General features: G+C 36.9%; 2 protein-coding genes across 5 annotated transcripts in view; one reads left to right on the top strand and one right to left on the bottom strand.

Moving 5' to 3' along the window:
* Window positions 1-26,899, bottom strand: part of LOC131425818 (cation-independent mannose-6-phosphate receptor) — a 263,633-nt gene that overhangs the window by 202,248 nt on the left and 34,486 nt on the right. The gene's annotated exons all lie outside the window — the stretch shown is intronic.
* Window positions 1-26,899, top strand: part of LOC131425815 (protein toll-like) — a 125,734-nt gene that overhangs the window by 83,864 nt on the left and 14,971 nt on the right. For 2 of the 3 annotated variants that reach the window (XM_058588019.1, XM_058588021.1), the window contains one exon: window positions 6,784-6,814. The exons of the other annotated variant lie outside the window; for it this stretch is intronic. The gene's annotated coding sequence lies outside the window, so the exon portion shown is untranslated. The remainder of the gene's footprint in view (window positions 1-6,783; window positions 6,815-26,899) is intronic. 3 annotated transcript variants of the gene reach the window in all.

The following is a 26,899-nucleotide window of genomic DNA, read 5'->3' on the forward strand; positions in this document are numbered from 1 at the left end:
CTTAGGCGTTACTATTGGGTTCTAGTTCAAAAATCAACTGGCAGTCATATCCGGTTCCGAAAATATATTGGTATAAGTGAGGTTACCGACAAAACGCTTTTTTCCTCCGCACAATTTTCTCAGGAATAGACAAACCAATTTCTACCAAATTTAGCTCGTTTGAAATCTACTACTAAATTGCGATTCAAGTTCGAAGAATTGGCTGTCACTCCGAAGATTGACTGTCAAGTTCGAAGGATTGGCTATCACTTCTAGTTTCGGAGATTCAAAGGCATAAGTAACGTCTCTCCGTCCAATTTTTCCGAGATGGCTTAACCGATTATAACACACTTAGGTTCGTTAGAACGTTACTATTGAGTTATGAATCAAGTTCGAAAATCAAGTGGCAGTCACTTCCGGAAGGTTTCGGAAATAAAATGGTATAAGTGACGTAACCGACAAAACGAACAGAAGTACTTTTTTCAGAAAGTAACCAATGATCAAATTCAAATGTATTATTGCTGATACTTTTGGTTTCGAGAATGTTGTCGAATAGTCGACGTAAGCGTTAAGTCATGCTTTTCTGGACTAACCGGAACAATCTGAATGAATTTGTGTTAAAAATCAGCCCGAATTCTGGTCAGAAATTATCCTAACGAAAAGAATATGTTGCAATGAGACTGTTTGAATCACATGGGAAAGGCATCATAACACCACTAGGTGAATTGAAACAGGTTTTTTTGTGTATATTTTGGTTACAAATTTTATTTTCTACAACTTCATGGACACCATTTTTGCTAATTTCGTGTTCTCCGAGTAACAACGATTCAAAGAATTGTACATGCAAAAACCCATGTGCCCTTTTCAAAAATCAGTCTTGAGTCGAAATGGTACCTCCAGCCGTGCTAAACAAACGGTATGACATACTGATAACATGGCCTGATATTGCAACTCACTTCTGGAATTACTAACAAAAACCATTTCATTGGTGAGAGCGATTGGATCAGGGTCATTTCGCCGAATGGGCCGCTTCGCCGAATGCCATTTCGCCGAAAGCCATTTCGCCGGAAGGGTCATTTCGCCGAATTCGTACTCTTGTACTCTTGAATAAAGATTGATTCATGAACCTCAGAACGGAGTTCCCAAGAAAACTTGTTGACTATTAGCTACTAAGCATCAAAGCAATAGCATAGGTGTATCTACCATCTATGTATGTGGTATTTTCCGTTTATTAAGTGAAAATGAAAAAAATATCTAATGCGGCTATGCCACATCGTTTTAGTACATGTGCTGTCCGACCTCAATACCGCTCGTTCGGACCTAACTAAAGCAAAGAAACCTAGTTTTGAGTAGACCGAGCAAACGAGGTGGCTACAGGTTTGTAAGCAAGAGGCCGCCGTTTCCGACGGCGGGTCGGCGGCCGACTCAGCTGGTGACTTTGTGCCGCCGAGCCATCTTGGCTTCGGTTATGTGGCTGCGCCACATCAGTTATACAGGAGACATAACCCTTTCGGCAAAATAACCCTTTCGGCGAGATGACCTTTTCGGCGAAATGACCAATTCGGCGAAATGGCATTCGGTGAAACGACTTTCGGCAAAATGGTTTTCGGTGAAATGACCCGCTCCCAGAGCGATTGTGATAATTATGACAAACTATAATCTGGAAACACATTCTCACCCTCTCTTTCAACTACTATTACAGAAGACGTGCGATCCGACAACTTTCTACTGACCAAATGTCATTAAAGATTGACTGGAAGGCATAGGATAGGAACTTGGAAGCACTAAATTATCGCATCTGTCTTCATAAATCGCCAGAAAATAAGTTAATGATTAGTCGTCGAGAACTGTTGGTGGGAGAGAACACCAAATCTTCCGAATTCCTCGAGATAACTGCTTCACTTCAAACAGTTAACAGACTTTGTTTTATGGTTGCTTTTCATGATGCGCCAGACATTTTCAATACGTTTTATGTGGAAATATAGGGAGGATCTGTCCAAGATTAAGAATTCGAATTCGAATTCGAGTGATTGTCCTCTTGAAGGACCCGATTTCTATCATCAGACGCAAACATTTTCTCGGACGACTTCACAAGGTTTCGTTTGTGAATTTCGGACATGCTCGGTACCATATTCGTTTATTCACTGTCTCTTCCGTATCTGATTGCATCCAACACCAACGAAGAGAGACGAAGCATTTTCGTATCTCATTTAAACCAAAGAGAGTATCAAAGCCAACGTCATTCGTTCCCCTAGGACAAGACGAACCAAAATAACGACTGCTGGGAGAATAGGTCAAACTTTAATTTTCATTCTTTCATCAATATAATGAAAATCTGTGAAGTTTGGCTATAAAGAGTGTTACACCCCAGAATCTTGAGCACCAAAAGATAAAAACCAAAACTACGAGCACCAATAGGTAAAAATCATTGTGAAACGATTTGTGTCATTATCGATTCTAAAATCTTCGGTTGAATATAGACACTGCACAGTGTAGGATTTTCACTGAAAACCGAAAATGACTGGAACATTTGTCGTTGACTTGACATGAATCTCGCTCTCATCATTTGCAAGCGAAGCTGAGAGTGACATTTATATCTCGTTATTTTCGTCTATTTTGGGTAAATGAAAAAGGCTTTTATTAGCTCTGTTCGGTACTATCGAACTCTGTGAGAAAAGCTTAGAACTAACAAATCATCAGTGTGAAAAGTTGATGTACATTCAACAGCAATTTTTTGCTTATTGGTCGACCTACTTTTGAGCAAAAACATTGCATTTGAGCTTACTCAACATGGATTCATCAGTTGGGTTCTTCTAGGGACCAAGCAGATCCCAGCATTTTTGTCTTTCTCATATAGAACGACTGCAATTACTGTGAAACCCGACTTTTGAACCGAAGCCCGGGGAGGCGAGTACCATATACTATTCGACTCAGTTCGTAGAGTACGCAAAATGTCTGTCTGTGTATGTATGTATTTGTATATGTAACAAAAATGTTCACTCGATTTATTCGGAGATGGCTGGATCGATTTATACAAACTCAGATTCAAATGAAAGGTTTCTTGGTCCTATAGCTTGCTATTGAATTTTTTTTCGTATCAAACTTCCGGTTCGAAAGTAACGGGGTGAAATGTGCAAAAAATGAAAAGAAAGTTCTTTCGATTTTCTCTGAGACCACTCAACCGATTTTCTTTAACAAAAATTCAAATTAAACACCTTATAGTCCCATAGCCTACTATTGTATTTCATATAAATCCGACTTTCGGTTCCTGAGTTACGGGGTAAAATGTGCAAAATTAACTTAAAAAGTACACCCTTTTTTCCCACAGATCGCTCATGCGATTATCACAAGCTTATGCTCAATTAAAAGTCTAATAATCCTATATAACTCTACTGAATTTCATCCGGATACGACTTCCGGTTACGAAATTACAGGCTGATAAATGAAAATTTCATTTTCAGTAGCAAGTTTTTATACATGACACAGAAAAATCAAGCCAAATACATTCTAACAGCCGTATAATTCTACAATTTAGCAGGTATGGTATGACCAAATACGTTGATTTTAGATATATCGGATAATTGCTCCTGGTTCCAGAAAATTGACCGCGAGCTCCAAACCGGAAATCACTCGAATTTCTCAGAAAAGGCTAAACTGATCTTCACAAACTTATACTTAAATGAAAAGTATTATGTTTCCATACGTTGACGTAAAATTTTATCCAGATTCGACTTCCGGTTCCGGAGATGCAGGATAATGTGTATTAAATTGCAACCTATCATATAGAGCGTTAATGCAAAAAAAACGTACAAATTCTCATTCAGAGGTTAGCTTAATTTTGTGCTGAGGGCAACCGTTTTGAATTTTGTTACCGTTTCGTCTTAGACTCATCAGTGCATAGCAATTCAAATTGAACTGCTTAATTCAAAACTCGGCAGATTCGGCCAGTTATAGTCGAAAATCAGTTTTCATTCGGCACGTCAGTTTAGGCATGGCACTTCGGTGCAAAACAAAAAGTGATCCGCAAATAGCAGTAACTTCACGCCTGCTTAACGGTGCAAATTGAGCTGCCGAGTTTTGCATTAAGTAGTTCAATTTGAACTGCTTTGCACTGATGAGTCTAAGACAAAACGAAAACAAAAAGGAAAAATTATTCTAAATTTGGCTTAAAATTGTTTTAATTCATAGGTTATGCTAGTTGCTGGTCAAACTGATTTCAGCTATACCGATTCCTAGTTACCGGTTCTGGAGATAGTGGTCAAAAACTCAAATTCTTTTCAGTTTTTCGGGAACAGTTGAGTCGATTTTCACTAACTTAGACTCAAATAAAAGTAACTACGTCTATAAAAAAAGACTGCTTTTGACTTTGGCTCGGATCTGACTGACTGGTTCCGGAACAACGAGGTGAGATGTGTTTCAAAATTTATAACCGTCATTCAGAGAGAAAATGCAAAAAACGAAGAATTCCTATTAACTTGAGTAAAAACTGTTGAAAATTGAAAAGTTTATGCTAATATACGCCTAAACAAACTTTTTTGTTCTTATTCAATATTCAAAGAAAAGTTTTTTTGCACTCGTTTGCCCCGCCTTATTGACTGTAGACGTGTCCACTTAAAGTAATGTTTCACGAGAGTATAATATAATTTTCATTCCCTACATTCTAAACATGATTAAAATTTTCGATTGAAGTCAAAATTATACTGAACGTATGCTTCGTCAAAGGAGTCAGCAACAGGAAACACCTTTTACCGAATGACCTAATCCCATTAAACGTACCTTTTAGATCAGATCATTCGTGCTCAGCAAATGAAAATAAATCTTCATCATTCCCTAGAACAAACGCAACGTTATCGTACCGGACATCAGAACACTGAACTGTCAGTCAGTTTTATCTATAAGAGATGCGTAAGAAACATGTTCTGTTTCTTGCATTTCCGACTCTTTCCCGGGGAGCAAAAATGCAAGATGTTCTTGAAGGTAAGAAAAAAATAACTGTAATCTACCGGCCGGTTGAAACGGTTGTCCGACATGGCCATAGTGAAGTCCACGGGACCTAAATAACAGGATTCATAAGAAGGTTCTTCCGTTGCAGGCGAACGAACGAACAACCGGACGGAGTGCAAAACTGCTCCATGTATTATTCATTCATTCCATGCTGGGAGCATAGAAGAAACGAAAGGGTACACCGGGATACAACAAGTAAACATGACGACGGACATCATGTGCCTGGGCCGCTTTTTTTTTCCTCAACGCTTGAGCCTTACAAGCAAACAAACAAATCTGAATGATTGCGAGAAAATTCACAAGTGGCTGCGAATGGAGCTTTTGCTCTGCAGATGGCGTGAGTGAAGCTATTAATTTTCTCCTGCGGAACCTGTCATCAGTGCAAAATCAGTACCATTTACGACTGACTGGGAGGGGGAGAAGTTATTCAAGTTCTAAGCAATTAAGATAATTATATTAAAGTTCTCGCTGCTTGCTGCCGAGACCGATACATCCAAACTATCAGCGATATTCACGGCATAAGAAAAATCAAAATGAAACCCATAAAAAGTGTCGGCAACAATAAAGCTGAACTGTTGTTGTTGGGGTTGGGCTTTATGGTCTCTGTCTCTCGTGGGGAATGAACTTTTCTGCTTTTAATCATCTCCGATTGTGTCATGTCTTTTCACCGTTGACATCGAGTGAAAGCTCGCATGCGGAGGGAGATGCGGACAAAAACTAGGGCGAATCCGCTTCAGAAGTCAAGAAACTGCACCTCACCTCAAATGACTTGTGTGACCTACGAAATTGCGGTTAATCTTAGCATCCAGCGTTATGACTTGCCAGATGGAGGAGTGCTAATTGAAGCGTAGCAAACGGGAAAACCCCTGCCGAACAAGGGAAAATAAATAGTTCCAGATTACGATTTACTACTCTACTGCGCGAACCCACGCAAACCTACTCCACAGCAGGCTCGAGACTAAAATGTTGCTGTTTCGCATTATCACGGCCTGTCTCGAATTCATCTTGAAGAACCTGAAATAAAAACAGACCGTGACCGATGGGGGGAGGGATTATGCACTGTGGCGTGGAATAAACTCCGCAAGCGTCAGATGGGTTTGGAACCGCAGTACAATTGACCACCATTGGCAATGCCATTTCGTCTGTTTGCGGAACACGACACCAGTGGGGAATTGTGGAGCCTTTGTTTCCCACATCAAATTTAATTTGATTACTTGCTTATGATTTTAGGTCGTTTCTAGATCTCCGATCGATGATATGGCACGCCATGGTGGCACGAAGGTCTTTCCCACGAAGGCTCGAAGCGGTATTCCGCGACCACCACGTCGCGGAGGCTGCTCTGGTAATGAATGTAATATACCGAAATACACGGATCTGAGTGTATGTGCGCGGTAGACGCAGTCCGCCTACAGTTGAGTTGGAAAAATATTTTGGAATTACTTTTGAAATTCAGAGCAAATGTTACAGGCAGCTAATATTTGCTAATAAATTGACTTAGTTATTTTCATTTATTGTGCTAATAAAATCTCCAAACTTCATGGAACCAGTATCACACTGAGGATCACTGTACTACATCGTAGTACTTAAGCTGAGAGGTGAGCTCAAGGTTGTCTATATTGATTAAAGACGTTCATACGATGAGAACCGGTTTGCGTCCGTACAGGATTGTAGCCTAAGTTGATGCTGATGGAAGCTTTGTTTTGAACTACGGCCCCACTGAAAGATAACAGAATAGTAAAACAAGTTGACGCCTATCACACACACACTAATGTGATCATTGTTTTCCTCTTTCTTTTTCAGATCTACTGATCAGCTTCCTGATCATTGAAATGTAAGTAACTTTTTTCAAGTGATTGATAACGACGAATGTGGTTGGTGTTTACATGACAGTGGCAGTGAATCAATTTCAGTAAAAAATTATATTCGCTGATTTACCTAACAAAAGATTCTTTTGTACTAGATTTAGCCTGGCTTGAACAATGGTGAAGAAGTTGACCCTTTCATGGTTTGAGAAACTTAACTTCAAAAACAATGGAATGCACAGGAACAATGTTCCTGAATATAGAGAGAAAAGAATTGAAAGCCATGCCTTCTGCTTACTTCGTGTGCGTTTGTCTCACTTTTGCGAGCGTACTAAATGAGACCTGAAAAACCAATTAGAGTTCGTTTCAAATTTAGCATTAATTTTGAACCTCTAAAAGTTTTAAATTCTAATACTATTTCTTCAAAAAGAAGTAACGATGAAATTTAAATCTATCTTTTTCTTCACAATATTCATAATGCAATTGTAATAAAAAAAAACGTGATTAATCCACCTAGCAGTGAGATGATACCTTTTTTTATCAATTCGCATGTGTTTTTTGCATGAATATTCTTCGGTGTTTAAGTTTTCATTACATTATTTTAATGACCGTCGTTTTAAGCGACAATTTGAGATTGTAATCACTCATTACTCTGTAATGTCGAAACTGCAAATACAATCGAATTTAAATCTAGAAGTGTGATAATCGATTAAACATGCCATGATATATAAGTTCCACTTTAGAGTTTACGGTAATTTAAGGTACTTCCAGAACCGGTATTCAGGAACCAGCATAACCCAAACCGATTCGTATGGCCATATGACGAATAATTACATCTGACTGAAAAGCAAGATATTTTATAGAATCTTGAAACTTTTCATTTGAATCTTAGATGATTCTTAGATTTTATTTGAATTTTAGATCGGTTCAGCCATCTACGAGAAGAATGAGTTACACAATTTTGATTTCGTTTCATATATCATCCTGTAGTTCCGGAACCAGAGGTCGGAACCAAACATAATTCAGGAACTTTGGTTGGGAGCATACGAATTTTCGTATGAATCTGAATTTGTAGAAAACAAATTTTCAGAGAAAATTGAGTGAAATTATTTGTCAAACATGCATTTGCTGATCTCGACGAACTGATTCGAATGGTATATGGATGTTATGTTCTTCCAGCATTTATTGCTGTAAGTAGTTTAAAACAATATAATTAAAAAAAAATCTGCCATCATCTGGTTTACATATGGCATATTCGAACGATTATGTTGCCAAAAACGAGCCGTGCTAAAATCGGTCCGAGGCTAAATGTCATGAAAAAGGATGCTGTACACAGTCTTTTTGGTACTTAGAAACAATTGTATGTAACCGAATAAAAAATCGTGTTTTCCGTTGCTCCCAAGCATTGCTTTGTCATACGGCGCTCAAAACTCCTACTGCTGGAATAGGGGGAAAAGTCGTTTACACAAAAATTTCGATATCTCCGTTAAAAATGGACGGATTTTAACAATCTATGGCTTGTTGAATAGGTATTATCGTGCGGAATCTAAGTCTGAAAACATATTCTGTTTTCAAGGTCAATTGTGACAGATACTGTCAAAAAACTGAAAATTTTGACATAAAACTTCGAATAACTCAAAAAGTAAACATCCGATCTCAAAACCATTCAATAGCGTTTTGGGTGACGGGGAGACCTTTCATTTGCGACTAGTTTGATCAAAATCGGTCCAGCCATTTCTGAGATCTCGATCTCTTAGTTGACAACACACATACAGACACACACACATACACACACACACACACACACACACACACACAGACATTTGCTCAGTTCGTCGAGCTGAATCGATTGGTATATGTCATTCGGCCCTCCGGGCCTTGGAAAAATTTTCGAAAGTTTGAGCGAATTCTATACCTATTTTTTATATATATAAAAAAAGGTAAAACGTGCTTAATCCACCTAGCAGTGAGATGATGAATTGTGTTTTTTTCATAAATATTCATCTGTGTTTTTAGTTTTAATGACATTATTTTAATAAACGTAATTTTAAGTGCCGTTTTGAGATTTCAATCACTCATTACCATGTTATTTCGGAACAGCAAGTAGGGTCGAGAACAGATATTGTATAAAACCATAAAATTATTCCTAAACGTGTGACAATTGATTGAGCATTCCGTGAGATGTTGAAGTTAGCTCTACTTTAGAATTTTTGATCATTATTTACGGTACTTTCGGAATCGGCATTCAGGGGGGATTAGGGTCATTTCGCCGAATGGCATTTCGCCGAATGTCATTTCGCCGAATCCTGAAATCATCTTAAAATCGTAATTGTAAATAATTTAAAATAAAGACAAATGAAAGATGATAGCGTTGACGCCCCATAATTGTACTTCTTGAATACAGATTGATTCATGAACCTCAGAACGGAGTTCACAAGAAAACTTGTTGACTATTAGCTAATAAGTATCAAAGCAATTGCATCTACCAGGCAAATGTATGTGGTATTTTCCGTTTATTAAGTGAAAAGTGGTATTTTCCGTTTATTAAGTGAAACGACTTTCGGCGAAATGACCCGCTCCCATTCAGGGGCCAGTAGAACCCAAAACGGTTTGTATGGCCATGAATTAACATGACAAATAAAATGAAATGATTTTGAGCCCAGCTTTGAAGATTTTTTGGTATTGTCATCGTCTATGACGCTTTGTTAATATTTGAATATTAAATGGAGGAAATGGGTTCAGCCATTTCCGAGAAAAATAGGTGATACTATTTTAATTTCGTTACACATATCATCCCGTAGTTCCGGAACCAGAAATCAGATCCAAATGTAATTCAAGAACCTTGTATGAGAGTACAGAACTTTTCATATCAATCTTGGGTTTTAGAAAACGATTAAGCCTTTCCGAGAAAATTGAGTAAAATTATTTGTAAGTAGTTTAAACCAATATAAATATGAAATTTTTCCGAATTCGACAAAAAACTGTCATATTTCTAAAACATAGTCATATTCAAACGATTATGTTGCCAGTAACAAACCGTGCTAAAATCGAAACAAGGTAAAATGTCATGGAAAAAGTCATACTACTGGAATACGATCAAATGCCACTTACAGAAAAATATAGATATCTCCATTAAACATGGACGGATTTTAACAATCTATGACTTATTGGATAGCTATCTACGTGTGGAATCTAAGTCTCAAAACATATTTTGTTCGCAAGGATAATTGTGACAAAAACTGAACATTTTAACACAAAAAAGTAAAAATCCGATCCGAAAATCATTCAATAGCGTTCAGGCTCACGAGGGGACCAAAATCGTTCCAATCATCGCTGAGATCGCGACCTCTTTGTTAAGTACACTTCCTCAGCCTTTCTCATACTACTCATGATGGTCATTAATATTACTGTGGAATTCTAAAAAAAATTCATTGAATAGTATCAATAAAGTTTGTTCGGGCGTAATCTTACAAAATCTATAAATCAAAACACCCTGTAATTTCGGAACCGGAAGCAGTATCTACAACAAATTTAGGAATTCCGTATGAAACCGTAAGACTTATTTTTTGAAACTATAAGTTTACGAAAATCGACCATCTAGAAGCAAAGTTTCGCGTAGGATTTTACCGCTCAATTATCTCTGATATGGCTGAACCGGTTTTAATAAACTTAGGCTCGTTTTGAAGGTACTTTGAAGCCATTGATTCAGTTCGAAAATCAAATATCTGTCGCTTCTAATTTCGTAATTCCGGACGTAGAATGGTATAAGTGATGTAGGCGACAAAACGTAATTTTTCCTTACCGCTCAATTATTTTGGATACGGCTTCATAGCTCAATTTTTTCCGAGATTTTTCATTTCCAATAAACTCAGGCTCATTTTGATGCTACTGTAAGTTCATTAAACAGATTTAAAGTTTAAATGGCTGTCACTTGCGGCTCCGGTGATATAATGGTATAAGTGACGTAAACGACAAAACTCATTGCAGCTCAATTATTTTTGGATATGGATTAATCGATATCCATATTTTAAGGCTCGCTCAAGACTAAAATTAGGCTGTGGGTCGATTTTAGATATCATATGGCTGACACTTCAAGTTTCGGTGATATAAGCGTACAAATGACGTAGTCAAATGTATGTATGTGTGTATGTGACAAAAATGTCACTCGATTTTCTCTGAGATGGCTGAGTCAATTTTCACAAACTCTGATTCAAATGAAAGGTCTTATGGTCCCATAGATCGCTAATGAATTATATCCTGATCTGACCTTCGGTTCCGGAATTACAGGGGTCTTATGGTGCCAAAACTCACAATTAAATTTTATTTTTATTTGACTGCTGGTTCCGGAATTACCAGGGAATATGTACATATCTATGAGAAAATGCGCACTCAATTTTCTCGGAAATATCTAAATCAATTTTCTCGGAAATATCTAAACTAAGCTGCAAATGAAAGGTCTTGGAATGCTTTAAAAAATCCTCGAAAAGTTGATCCAGATCCGACTTTTGGTTTCGGTATTACTTCGATTTCGTCCAGATCCAGATATAGGGCGATGAGTGTCAAGACATTAAAATCGTCATTCAAAATGACGGTCGGTACGGAAGAAGAAAACACCACTGGCTTTGCTCCGTTCGCAGCGTGCTTTGTTCAATTTCGTATATCGTGCAGGGTTGCCACATTTATGTGGCCCGGAGGGTTAAGTGTTCCATATCATTCGACGCAATTCATCGAGCTGAGCAATGTCTGTGTGTGTATGTATGTGTGTATGTATGTGTGTATGTGACCAATATTGTCACTCGTAAAATAAAACATCGCATAGTCCCATAGGTTGCTATTGAATTCCATTGTTTCACCAATTGGAAAAGTTATTGTAATTAATACCTAACGCTTGGATTTTTTTTTGACAAAAAAGTACATTTTGCGTAAAAATCAAGAAAAAACCGTACAGGCTTTGAAAAAACAGTACATTTTACAGTACGCATTTTTCTAAAAATAGTGAATAAAAATCAAAAGCAAATGAATTAAGCAGTATCTTGCGAGGAAAACAGATCGAAAAAATGACATGCGAATACAGCTATGTAATAAAAACCACAAAAAAGTCACCGCAGAGACGGAACTCGATCACGTAGTTCTCTCCTATTCGGGTAAATCGTTCTGCCAATTAAATGCATCCTGCATGTGAAACACACGATGAAACAGTCTAATTGAACAAAGAAACCGAACATGTTCAGCTGTGTTCGAGCGCCACGGCGTTCATTTGTAGTAGAGCGCATCACAACAATTTAGCGAAATTTTGAAGATAAAAAAAAGAAAAATGTCTCAACCAAGAAGAATCATACGCTTCTCAAAAAATATTTGATAAATAATTCGTGAATTTTTCTAGTTTTTGTCGAACTTAAAAATGCCCTAAAAAGGAAATAAAAAAATTATATTATGAAAATAAATCATTTCTGTATGAAATGTTCAAAACGACGAATGTAACAATGAGAGATTCTCTTTGTTTACTTTCTCATTCGATATAACGGTATTCTTAGCAATCATTCTATCCAATTATTTAACGATAATAATAACTAAAGCTATCATCTTTTAATCTGCACTGAAGACATTACCGAGAAATACAGGAATATTTCGCAATAATCGAAAGAGAAAGTAAACAAAGAGAATCTTTCATTGTTACATTCGTCGTTTTGAACATTTTATACAGATTTGATAACTTTGAAGCAGATTTAAAAAAAATGATATGCGAATGGAAACCGCAAAAAAAACTACCGCAGAAACGGGACTCGAACCCGTAGCTACGAAAAAAAAACTAATTGAGGTCTGAAACAACTGGCGGATGGGCTGCTATAGAGAAATAGCAGAAGCGTATCGTTTTGAACATTTTATACAGAAATGATTTATTTTCATAATCTAATTTTTTTTATTTGCTTTTTAGGGCATTTTTAAGTTCGACAAAAACTAGAAAAATTCACGAATTATTCATCAAATATTTTTTGAGAGACGTATGATTCTTCTTGGTTGAGGCATTTTTCTTATTTTTAATCTTCAAAATTTCGCTAAATTGTTGTGACGCGCTCTGAACAAGATCGGAAAAATTGTTGTTTGCGTGTACTTACATTCACATTCACATTCGCTACGTGTTGTTACTGTACTTTCTGATGTTTTGTTCTACCACAAATCGAAACTCGTTGCGTTAAAGACTCAAAATTTTGTTTAATTTTCAGTGTGAAAAATGCAGTACATTTCAGTGTACGAATACAGTACAAATTAAAATACAGTACATTTGAGGGTAAAAAACAGTACACAATATTTGGGTCGAAAATGCGGTACAATACTGTAAAATATAGTACGGATACGAGCGTTATTCATACCCAATGAAAGTTTGTTATTTTATTCAAAATTGACAAAAAAATCTTGACAGAATCTTCTTGTGATATTTTTGGAAGTATAAGTAATATGAGAAAGGCATCATTACACCACTAGGTTGATTAAAAAAGGCTTTTAAATTCTTTTCCAACTTCTTCCACAAGTTGCGCCTACGCTAGCTCTAAATTGGCACTACACATAACAATAGACGAAACGTGGTTTGCTCACTACCACCGATCTGCTTCCGATTTTCATAATAAACAAACCACTCCCGATTGACATTTCCGTGGTTCGGAAAAAAGCACTAAAGCACTACCTACGGAAGTAAGATTATAGTTTCTGGAACACCTGTGCTGACTTGCTGCGTGACTTTCACAATGCAACAAGCAACTTTCTGCCCGTCTGTCAAACCTGACAGGCCGTCGTCCCATCCGTCCGCTAGCGAACCAACAAACAAACAAACAAAGATGGTATCAAACTTGGATAATTAGGCCATCTCTGATGTGTTACAACAAAATCGGCCGTGGTGGATCCGAAGAACGGTAGTCTTTCCACCGCAGCAAGCATAATCATGATATCAATTTCATCACACCATCAACAATCGCCAGGGATGAAGTTGCGCTTTTCTGCGTTTGCTTTACCAAAGCCACTGAAACCCACTGGGAAAGGAAACCATTGTTTTTTGCTGTCGTAGCTGTTGCTGAAAAATTGAGCTGGCTTCACTTGGCAATGTTGAATTAAATTTCCAATTTTTATTTATTTATTTTTTTCCCCTCTTGGTAGTGGTTCAATTGTGAGAACGGAGCGATTGATTCAATTAGTTCACGAGAGGGCATCTTGTTTGGTCTATGCCGAGACCGAAGGTCGGGCGTTCGTTCGTTCGTTCCATTGTACGGAGGTGGTTTTGTGGGAACATTCTAGTAATTACTTGGGTCCTTTCCTGTCCGGTATTAATTATTTGCTTGGCGTTGGCGATCTGGGTCATGGTTCGGTGATTGCAGGTTTGCTTTCACCTGCTGACTTGCATCATCCCCTGACCGGCGGCGGGTATACGAGTCGATACTGTTGAACCTAGGTGTGTAGGTGAGTGTTTGTGAGGGGTGAAATAAATCTTCCTCCAATGCTCCAACGATGCCGGAATGGAAGTATGATCAAGGTTTCTTCTGTACGGTAAGCAGCAGCTCACGAATGACAAGTTGGAAGCAAAAGGAAACGAGGGAGGAAAACCCAGTGGTTTTGTTCTAATTGGATGACATGGTAAAGTTTGCTGGTCACGAACAAACTTCAAATGGGAGGAAGTTGTCGGTGTAATTGGACCAATCGTTTTTTTTTGTGTGTGTCCAAACTGCTACCTTTCCGGTTGAACAGAGGGTCCAGTTATTTTGACTTGAAACTTGACTCTTTTTAATTACAGTGGAAAAATGTGTTTCGCTCCGGAATTTCCACTGCATATTTACCTAAACTAACAAGAGCGGGGTATATTATTAAATTGTTGACTTGTCGCTTTTAAGCGGAATGGTCGAGAAATTTTCACATGTACAAACACCGCTGCTATCTAGTAAACACTAATAACGTTAATTGTAATTAATTAACATTGATTTACATTAATGAAGTATCGAATCCGACACCTGATTGTTTTTGGAAAGTCAAACAATTATTTAATTGAAATAACAAACATCATTTCAATATCACACAACATGTTATGCAGTTTAAATGAATTTCCTAGTAGAACTATTGGACATCCACTCGTTATTGGCGGTTTGTTCTACTGAACCGGAATTTGTATGTTTGTTTTCTCTTGATCAATTAATTAAATGAAGGTTGTGTGCCGTGACTGATTTACACACTTTTTCTATGGATACTTGATTCTACTGGAGCTTTAGCAATATTAAATTTTGCACAATTCCATCATTACATGGGGATTATCAAAAAATTGAGCTACTTTATTTTACCTGCACCAAGGGACAAACCGCACCTTTTTTCCACCACTGCGTTCAAAAGTTAAATCATTGCCCTGTCGTGAAAACACACCTCCCAAAAGGCAATCCAACCCATCACGCCCAGTTCCAATTTCAATCAGGCTGCGTCCATTATTCATGATTAATAATTCATTCGCGAAGCATTTCCCTCCAGTCATCAACGTCGACGTCATCGTCGTCGTCGTCGTGATCCGAACTTTTGCACAAAGCACGGTTTCACGAAGCTTGATAAATAAGCCGATTATAATACATTCAAACGGTTCAGTTTCTCTGCGCTTGGGATTCACTCATTACCGGGCTAGAACCGGGTCCTTACTCAGCACCGCGTTACACCGACCGAAGAGGTGTAAGCTGAAGCGAAGGAGAAGGATAAAAAAAAGAACTCGATCCTAATGGGCAAATTAGGATCCTTGTTTGTACTTTTCAGCTTTCTTTTGCTAAGTGACTGGAGGTTAGTCGTTGCCACCGGTTCTGATTTGGAATCGGTTACTTTTTCACTTGATTAGGCCCCATTGGGGTTGAATCAATTAAGGCGTTTTCGGTTTTTTGTTTTTTTTTCTCGACTGACGATACTGTTCCTTGACCCGTTGCGCAATGTTTCAGAAAACGGTGTTCAATTCGAACGATACCTAGTCAGTTTCATCTGGTGCATTTCTCTTAGAATTCTACGAAATACTTCGGGATAAGACAGAATACTTCCAACCTCGGACTACCGGCTTTATGCAATGTGGACACTAATTTGTAATTCTATTTTTTCGAATTGTATTTGTACGATGAATATTCAATTGAAAACAGATTCTGTTTACTCTTTATATTTATCAGAGTTCGGATTCTCGAGTATCATACGGTATGCAAGAATACTCTGAAGAAAAAGGTGTTCCCTGATTTTTCCTTTTTTCAACCGTTTATTTATTTGACACGGCGCGACATTATTACGTCTAAACAGAGCCGTATATATTTTATGTATGATCAAAATCATTTTTTCATCGGGAAGAGACAGTCTGACCAATATCTACGTAGGGATTGGGGCTATCGTTTCACTAATCGCATCTCCGTCCAATGATTCGATCCCCACTGATTAGAAATACTCAGAAAATTGAAAATTTAAGTAAAGTATGAAGTTAAATGCACCTTTTACCAGGTAAACAGATGTGTGTTCATGTGGATCAGTCGACTAACAGACGTACTTAGTGATCCAATGATTCTCGGTTCAAGTCGCGATGGTCGCTATCAGCCAAAAAAAAAATAAAACAGCTGCTCAACTCGATCAATTTTTTGCTAGGAGTAATCATTTCTTGGAAAACATTAAACGGAAAGCAAAATAGCAAAATAGTTTCATATTCTGCATCAAATTGGCCGCGGTCGGTACTAGAATGAAAATTTTCTACCGAGAACAAAACAAAATGGCGGCTATTTTTCGATTGTTAATACCTTTTTTAAATAACAATGATTATTTTTGCTTGTAGTTCCGATCATAGAAAGACGTCTAACGAATAAAATACCATGTTTGGTTCATGTTCTTTTTTCTATCATTTATTTTACCCCGGCTTTAACAATTTTGGTCGTTCACTGGGGAGGGTTCATGTTGATACGTGCTATAGTTTTGGAATACGAGTGACACCCATTTAAAAAAATAACGTGGTTTCGAGAAAACGCCGAACAAAATCTTTATTCGTGCCAGGGCGCGCATCATCTCCCCCTTTTTCTACAAACTTCTTGGTCGCGTGTACCCTCGGGACTAATTCTATATCGTCTCCAAGGGTATTTTCTAGCAATTTTCGACAAAAAATATGGAGGAACCTGGCCTTAATGATCCTTACGACGAAACTGTCTCGATTTCTTCCCGGCTTCGAGTGAAAGAAAAATCCTGAAATTTTCAGGCGTTTCGAAATCAAGCAAAATTTTCATACATTCTTCAGGTTTCCCTGGAGTTAAAACCTTATTTCTGGAGGTTTCGATTGCGATTTTATCCTGCTGACTTTTCATACATACTAAATATTTGTTGATTCCTTAATCATTATTTCAAAATCACGAACATATTTTTGGATTCGAAACATACAAAAACTATAAAGAGTAGCTTTTAGCTGAAGTTTTTATTTTAGTTTTGCATTCATACAGAAAGGCTATGCAATCACACTATGGAATTACATAATGATAAGTAAAAAAACAATTTCAAGAGTATTTTAATATACATGGAGAATGCAGTCCTTCGAACTAATTTAATTTTCGGTATATCGGTTCCCCGTTCCGGATATAGTGGTCATAAACTCTCAGAGATGCCTAAGCCGACTCTCATTAACTGAAATGAGAAATCTTTCAGTTTACTAAGCTGTTACTGAATTTTATTTTATTTTTAACTCCGACTTCCCATTCCGGAGTTACATGGTGAAGTTTGTTACAAATTTTAAACCGCCATTTACAACGACAATGTAAAATACGAAAAAATTCTTTTAAATTTGGCTCAAAACTGATTCAAATTGAAGTTCGTTTTAGTCACTGGCCAAACGAACCGATTTCAGCTGCATCCGTTGCTAGTTCCCGGTTCCGGAAGTACCGGAAATAGTGGTCAAAAACTCCGAAAACTTTCTCTAAGAACCGAACCCAGGCAGATTACGTGAAAGACATCGTCTTTTCCATAACGCTATAGACGTCCTAATTTTCAAACTTTTGACATTTTTTATGCGAATTTTCAAAGTTATGCAGATTTTTCATGTAAATTTTCGAAATTATACGCTTTTGTCTATGAAAATTTTCTAAGTTGAGCGGCTTTTATTCGAATTTTCGAAGTTATGCCGTTTTTATGCTAATTTTCGATGTTATGCGAATTTTCGAAGCTTTGCGGTTTTTTTGCAAATTTTTGAAATTGTGCGTTTTCTAATATGAATTTTCAAAGTAATGCGATTTTTTGAAGTTGTGCCGTTTTTTTTACAAATTTTCGAAGTTATGCGATTTTTGTACGAATTTTCAAAGTAATGGGTTTTTATGCGAATTTTCGAAGCTATGCAGTTTTTATGCGAATTTTCGAAGTTAAGCGAACTTTCAAAGTTATACGGTTTTTTTCATGTACATTTTCGAATCTTTGCGGTTTTCATGAAAATTTTTGAAGTTGTGTGTTTTTTTTATATGAATCTTCAAAGTTATGCGGTTTTCCATACGAATTTTCAAAATTATGAGAATTTTCAAAGCTAAACGGTTTGTTTTCATGTGAATTTTTGAAGTTGTACCGTTTTTTTTACAAATTTTCGAAGTTATGCGATTTTTTTTAAGAATTTTCAAAGTAATTCGTTTTCATGTGAATTTTCGAAGCTATGCAGTTTTATGCAAATTTTTGAAGTTAAGCGAATTTTGAAAGTTTTACGCGAATTTTCGAAGTTTGCGGTTTTCATGCAAATTTTTGAAGTTGTGCGTTCTTTATACGAATTTTCAGTTATGCGGTTTTTCATGCGAATTTTCGAAGTTATGAGAATTTTCAAAGCTAAACGGATTGTTTTCATGCGAATTTTTGAAGTTGTGCCGTTTTTTTACAAATTTTCGAAGTAATGCGTTTTTTAAGCGAATTTTCGAAGTTAAGCGAATTTTGAAAGTTATACGGTTTTTTTCATGCGAATTCCGAAGTTATGCGAATTTTCAAAGTTATGTAGTTTTTAAGCGAATTTTCGAAGTTATACGGTTTTTACATGCGAAATTTAAAAATTATGCGTTTTATTCTTGTGCGAATACTTAAAAAAAATTTTCATGAGAATTTTCGTAGCTGTGCGTTTTTTCTGCGAATTTTATTTTAAGTTATGTCGTTTCTTATTGCAAATTTGCGAAGTTATGCGGTTTTTAGACGAGTTTTCGAAGCCATGCGAATTTTCGTTAGCAAATTTTTAGAAACAGGTTATGCGATTTTTCGAAGATATACGGTTTTTTTCATGCGAATTTCCAAAGTTATGCGTTTTTCTCGAAGTTACGCGTTTTTTATGCGGGTTTTGTACGAGTTTTCAAAGTTATGTGGTATGCGAATTTTAGAATAATTTTGATTCAAACTACTTACAGCAATAAATGCTGGAAGAACATAACTCCCATATACCATACGACTCAGTTCGTCGAGATTAGCAAATGCGTGTGTGACAAATAATTTCACTCAATTTTCTCTGAGATGGCCAAACCGTTTTCTACAAACTCAGGTTCATTAGAAAAGTAGTATAGAAGATTTCCATCCCAAAAAAGCTTCAAAGTTGGACTCAAAACTATTGCAGTTCATTCGTCATATTAATTTATGGCTATACGAATCCGTTTAGGTTATGCTGGTTCCTGAATACCGGCTCTTGAAGTACCGTGAATAACCGTAAACTCTAAAGAGGAATTTACTTTGACATCTCATGGAATGTTCAATCGAATTCAAATTCGATCCGATTTGCAGTTTCGACATTACACGGTAATGTCAGAATGACTGAATTCTCAAACTGCTTCCTAAAACGACGGTCATTAAAATAATGTCATGAGAAATAAAACACCGAAGAATATTCATGCAAAAAAACATGCGAATTGATAAAAAAAAAGGTATCGTCTCACTGCTAGGTAGATTAATCACGTTTTTTAATGCGAATTGTCAAAGTTATGTGTTTTTTGTTCTAATGCGAATTCTCAAAATTATACGTTTTTCCATGAAAATTTTTGAAGCTATGCGAATTTTTTATACAAATTTCAGAAGCTATGAAGTTCTTTATGCGAATTTTCAAAGTTATACGGTTTTTTCATGCGAATTGTCGAAGCTATGCGAATTTTTTGAGCAAATTTCAGTTTTTTTGGTCGAAGTTATGCGGTTTTTATGTGAATTTTCGAAGTAATACGTTTTTGTACGAATATTCAGTTATGCGGTTTTGAATGCGAATTTTCGAAGTATCACGAATTTTTAAAGTTATACGGTTTTTTCATACGAATTTTCAAAGTTATGTGTTTTTCTCGAAGTTACGCGTTTTTTATGCGAATTTTTGAAGTTATGCGGTTTTTGTACGGGTTTTCAAAGTTATGCGGTTTTGTATGCGAATTTTAGAAGCTATACAGTTTTTTTTATGCGAACTTTCGAAACTATGCCGTTTTTTTGGTAAATTCTCGAAGTAATGCGGATTTTATGTGAATTTTTGAAGCTATGCGAATTTTAGAAGCTATGCAGTTTTTTATACAAATTTTCGAAGTTATACGTTTTTTTCATGCGAAATTTAAAAATCATGCGTTTCATTCTTGTGCGAATTTTTAAAAGTTTTTTTCATGAGAATTTTCGTACCTATGCGTTTTTTCTGCGAATTTCATTTTAAGTTATGTCGTTTCTTTTTTGCAAATTTGCGAAGTTATGCGGTTTTTAGACGAGTTTTCGAAGTCATGCGAATTTTTTTGAGCAAATTTTAGAAGCTATGAAGTTTTTTATGCGAATTTTCCAGGTTATGCGAATTTTCAAAGATATACGGTTTTTTTCATGCGAATTTCCAAAGTTATGCGTTTTTCTCGAAGTTACGCGTTTTTTATGCGGGTTTTGTACGAGTTTTCAAAGTTTTGCGGTTTCGTATGCGAATTTTAGAAGCTAAGCGAATTTTAGAAATTATACAGTTTTTTATGCAAATTTTCGAAATTATGCGTTTTTTATGCGAACATTCGAAGTTATGCGGATTTTTTATTGCGATTTTTCAAAGTTATGTGGTTTTTGTTCTAATGCTTTCTAATTTTTTATACAAATTTTAGAAGCTATGAAGTTCTTTATGCGAATTTTCAAAGTTATACGGTTTTTTCATGCGAATTGTCGAAGCTATGCGAATTTTTTAAGCAAATTTCAGAAGCTATGCAGTTTTTTATGCGAAGTTTCGAAGCTATGCCGTTTTTTTGATCGAAGTTATGCGGTTTTTATGTGAATTTTCGAAGTTATACGTTTTTGTGCGAATATTCAAAGTTATGCGGTTTTGAATGCGAATTTTCGAAGTAACACGAATTTTCAAAGTTATGTGTTTTTCTCGAAGTTACGCGTTTTTATGCGAATTTTTGAAGTTATGCGGTTTTTGTACGGGTTTTCAAAGTTATGCAGTTTTGTATGCGAATTTTAGAAGCTAAGCGAATTTTAGAAATTATACAGTTTTTTATGCAAATTTTCGAAATTATGCGTTTTTTATGCGAACATTCGAAGTTATGCGGATTTTTTATTGCGATTTTTCAAAGTTATGTGGTTTTTGTTCTAATGCTTTCTAATTTTTTATACAAATTTTAGAAGCTATGAAGTTCTTTATGCGAATTTTCAAAGTTATACGGTTTTTTCATGCGAATTGTCGAAGCTATGCGAATTTTTTAAGCAAATTTCAGAAGCTATGCAGTTTTTTATGCGAAGTTTCGAAGCTATGCCGTTTTTTTCGTCGAAGTTATGCGGTTTTTATGTGAATTTTCGAAGTTATACGTTTTTGTGCGAATATTCAAAGTTATGCGGTTTTGAATGCGAATTTTAGAAGCTATACAGTTTTTTTATGCGAACTTTCGAAACTATGCCGTTTTTTTGGTAAATTCTCGAAGTTATGCGGTTTTTATGTGAATTTTCGAAGCTATGCGAATTTTAGAAGCTGTGCAGTTTTTTATGCAAATTTTCGAAGTTATGCGGTTTTTTCATACGATTTTTCAAAGCTATGCGCTTTTTTTCTCATGTGAATTTTCAAAGTTGTGCGATTTTTTATGCGAATTTTCGAAGCCATGCGAATTGGTTAAGCAAATTTTAGAAGCAATGCAGTTTTTTATGCGAATTTTCAAAGTTATTTGAACTTTTAAAATTGAACGGTTTTTTTCATGAAGTTTTTTTATACATATGTACTAGATGATACTAGCAGATAGAGTGAGATATACAAAATATAACAAGATGAAAACATTGTTTTGCGTTTCGTCTTCGACTCTGCAATGCGTTAACAGTTCATGTTGAACTGTTGGTGTCAAATAATAGCTCAACATCAACCACTAAGCAAGAAGACAAAATTCACTCTTCTTTTAGTATCACAAATTTCATTGATTGTGCGGAAGCACAATATCTTTTCTGACATCTTGAACGTTTTCATTGATCACCACCCCATTCTGAAGACACCAAAATAACAAAAGCTTGTGATGTGGAAATGCCTTGTAATGAAATTCTAAGCTAACTTTGTGAAATTACTCATGCGATCAAAGTGAAGGAAAAATTGATACGTATGCTACCTACCAGTATGAGTGGATAAACTTTTCCTTGTATAGAAAAATAGAACATGCTTTGATAACTTGATCATACCAATTTTTCACAACGAACACGGCATCAGCACTCACTCCAACTAAATCGAGCACTTAGATTTAAGCTCCAATTTATTCACTTCAGTATACCTTTCAAAACAAAAAAAAAATGCCACTCCAAAGATGTCATCTCATCTAGTGCTGCTGCTGCCAATTGAGTTTCACATCCACCACCCGGACCCCAAGCCACGGCGCCAGTTGGCAGACGATCACATTAATTGCTTCGATGAAAACTCGTTTTCTGCTGGGGAAAACTTGTCATAACATGATTTTGCAACTTGGCCTTGTCTGTGCATTATTCTGGAACGCGTCTGTGGCTTCCAGGCAGGGCCAGACCTCAATCTCAAGTTGCTGTGGCTGCCGCGACGATAGCAGCCCAACTCCTTATCGGCACCGAACCGACCCGAGCGGGTGGGATTGTGAGCAGGCAAGCGCGCAAACACTGTGAAATAGTTTTATGAAATAATTAATCCAGCCTGCTTCTATTCCCACTTCCTTTATTTTTTTACCGCCGCCGCTTTTCACTAAAGTTGTTACACCGCATGCTGTTTGTGCTAGCGGTTCTCACTGTCGGAAAGAATGAAAACGTTTACCACTTTTTAATTAGTTCGGTAAGTGTATTTGGTTGGAAACCGACGTTGCTCTGTTTTCCAGTGCCCACCAAAAGCTGGAGCCACCTACCGAAAGACAAGGAAGAATGATAACAAATCGTAGTTATGGTTAATTGTTAAATTAATTATACTCACTGCCATTACTTAACTTTGAATCATCATAAATTACGACACTTGCCTGGCTTTTTTCATTTTTTTGACTTTTGTTCGTGCGATTGTTTACAAAATACCTGCGTGTATAATGATTGTATTTGGCAGCCAAACCGATTGAATTCCATTTCAAATTAAAACCCCTTTTTAACAACTTGTCAATTGACGTTATTTTTCAATGGTTCACCGAGCCATTGCATTTTGCTCGTTTTTTTCCTTTTTTTTTGACGTTGCCTCCCACAAATTGACCGTTACTGGTCCCAGTGTATCTCATTAACAGGCAACTTCAAGTACCATCCGATCCCAATGAATGGTGGCTGTGCGCATTCATCGGGCAGTCCGAGTCCAGCTGCAAATTTATACACTTTGCTTACTCCATTGTTTGCAACGGTGGCGGCATTTCGAAATGCAGAGCGTTTCGCCACTGCATCCGCTGCACTAGTTACATTTATTAAGCATTGCCATTTCAAATTCAATCTTTGCTACTCGGTGGCCACGACCATTCCGTGGTCGTGGCCCGGGGGACGAATGGCCGGGGGGAGCGACCGTTTCGGCTGGTATGCAATTAGTGTAATGCCATCTATCATCCAAAGCCGGCGTAAGGACGTGCCGCTCGCTCTGCCAGTTGAAAATTCGAGCATTCGCGCTTCTCACCGACCGCCGGTATAGAGGAACTGTCAGATGTGTTTCCCTACTTAACTTCACGCCGCTTGATCGCAAAGTGGTAGGTGGAGGGTGGTGTTGGTGTTGGGTTCATGGCATCCGAACCCCGGCACTATCTCCGAGTCACGGGGGCCCGGCACCATGGCTCTTTGAAACTGTGAGTGCGGTTCTGCAAAAGCAGCTACAGAAAAAAAACAAAGTCATCGAGATATGTGCATAGTTAAAAAGAGGATGCCACCACAGCATATCCGTCGAGCAGAACGTTATATGGTTTCTTCTGGAGGGGGACGACAAAAGCCGAGATAGCGCAAAAAAAAGCGCGTCAACTATGCTAATGATGGAAAATCGTCCTTGCTTACTTTCCAAACGACTCTTTCTCTCGGTACTAACTCAGCCCCACACCGCTCAGAACCAACGGAATAAAAAGTTAAATGGGATTTACGCTCTCGTTGATTGGTTAGTCGGGTTGTGATGTGATCGTATGTGTATGTGCGCGAGTGTAGGTGGATGTGCAGACAATGAAACCAACTCATCAGAAACGTCGTTGCTTGGTTCGCGTCAGGAGGTTGGACATGAATAATGCTTTTTTTTTCAACTCTCCGACACTCGACACTCCATCAGAAATCAGGAATGCAACAAATGGGGAAATGTGTGCGTAATTCAACTCCCGGGTTGCCGCAAGGCAGATGATGTATTCCACATTTACATATGGTAATTGAATGGTGTGATGTACTTTCTTTCCCCTGAAATGTGTGAAGGGTACTAATAAAGGAAACTAATTGACTTTCAGGACAAAAAATTATCACTATCTTTTCATCCACAAAAGCGCAATTGAATTTCACGCTAATACACGTGAAATGTGTTGACATGGTACGGCTTTTAGTGAAAGTTTACTAGAGTTACACTAGCACTACGTTTATATATTTATATTTGGCATAAGCGTCATTTTTTCTGATGATATGAACCGTCAAAATAACAATCAAAACACAGTGAGTATGTCAAGTTTCGTTCGACGTTGATCACATTTGAAGTATTTGTTGCATTACTTATTTTACAAGGAAAAAAGCATCAGTTTTTGGCACCGAAATTGATTAACAAAATATTCGAAACATGCCCATGTTTCCTCAAGTTGAAATCGGAGATTTCTATTTGACAGACAATGAACATCAACGTTCAGCGAAAATGCTCAAAGACGAGGAATTGCAAGCGATATTAAATGAATACCCAACCCTAATCGCAATCAGAAAAAATGGCCCGTGTAATAAAAAACATTCAACTACAAACAAATAGAAGATGGACAAACAGTCAAATACTGCAATAGTGGAAAAGAACGCATTGAAGGAAATATTATTACATCCGCCGTACTCTGCAGAACACGCCCCGTCCGACTATATCCTATGTGTTAATGGTACACTGCTTCGTCATTTTCGAAGAATTTCGTATTTCTCCGTCAAAATAACACTCCTGGAAACGATGATCATTTTGGATACATGATTTTTTTTTTATTAGTGCTAGAAAAGGATACACCAAGGTCTCAATTCAAAGTCATCGTTCAAGTACCATGCGCGCGGATGGTTTTAGGAAATTTTGAAAAAAATTGCCAAAACCAAAATCATACAGACCTTTGAAAAACTTTTATCTATCTGCAGGGTAGAAATGGCTGGAAAATTCAGAGAATTTTCTGAGTGTTATCAAAAATAGCTCTGAAAAATTAGTGTTTTTGTGATCTTTCACAATTATTTGGGAAAATAATGCGATGATATGATTTTTTTTTTGAATAATCCTTTTTCTGGCTGCAAGGATCAGACACTTTTTTGTAAAAGCTTCCCACGCTTATCATGGAAAATAAACGAATTTGGAAGTACTAAATGAAACACAAATTATTTCGCAACAATGCTAATTCATTTTATAAACGGAATAACGTTAGTTTTGTGCAGTTTTCTGAATTTTCCACATAATAATATCAATTTTGCTATGAACTGAAGAAAATTCGCTTCAGTTTGAATGTGTGTAATAATTGTGAAAGATCACAAAAACACTCATTTTCAGAGCTATTTTTGATAACACTCGGAAAATTCTCCGAATTTTTGCCCTGCAGATAGACCAAAGTTTTTCAAAGGTCTGTACGTTTTTGGTTTTGGCAAATTTTTCAAAATTTCCATCGAAAATTTCATATTCATATTTATTATTCATATTTTAATATTTATATGCAGGTATATGTGCATGTATGCGTATTTATATATTAAAAGATTGGCGCAGTGAATGTGTTTATACATATATAAAAACATATGCATACACTATTCTTTACGTTTCGTCTCCGACTCGTCAGCGCAAAGCAGTTCAAATTCAACTGCTTAGTGCCAAAACTTAGACAGTTCAATTGGAACTGTTGGAATTGCACCGAAGCGCAATGTCTTTTCTGACGTCCCGAAAGAAACGAAAAGGCGACTGAACAGGCCGACTACAAAATTTGGTTATTTAGGAGTTTGGCTAGAAGCCGTTTTGTGCTCTGTGAACTGCTCTGCACTGACGGGTCGAAGACGAAACGTAAAGAATAGTGAAATCGGTTATGTGCCCAAAGCACAAAACGGCTTTTAGCCAAGTCCCTAAATAACAAATATGCATATATTTGTACATATACGTGCTTGTATTTCTACATACCTACATATATAAGGCGCGTAAATTGAGACCTTGGTGTACAACGAATTTTGTGTCAGCTCGAGCAAATGTTAGTAGCGCCCTTTCAAATTTTATTGGACATGTAGACTTTGTCACAAAAAAGCATACTTTATTTCTCCCAAAACTTGTCTAGACTGTCTTTTGAAAAGGTCCTATCATTTCTATCGATTTCATTCAAATTGATGATATATTCCAAAAACCAACCGTACAATCCAGAATTACAGGGTGATATACATCTATAATATGAAAAAAAAACTATCACTTTTCTCAGAGAAGGCGTGACCGATTTTCACAAACTTAGATTCAAACGAAAGGTCCTATGGTCCTATAGATCGCTGTTGAATTTTATATTTATCCGACTTCCGGTTCCGGAATCACAAGGTAATATGTGCGAATA

Source organism: Malaya genurostris, chromosome 1 (assembly GCF_030247185.1).
Source record: "Malaya genurostris strain Urasoe2022 chromosome 1, Malgen_1.1, whole genome shotgun sequence".
In the NCBI taxonomy this organism is placed as follows: Eukaryota; Metazoa; Arthropoda; class Insecta; order Diptera; family Culicidae; genus Malaya; species Malaya genurostris.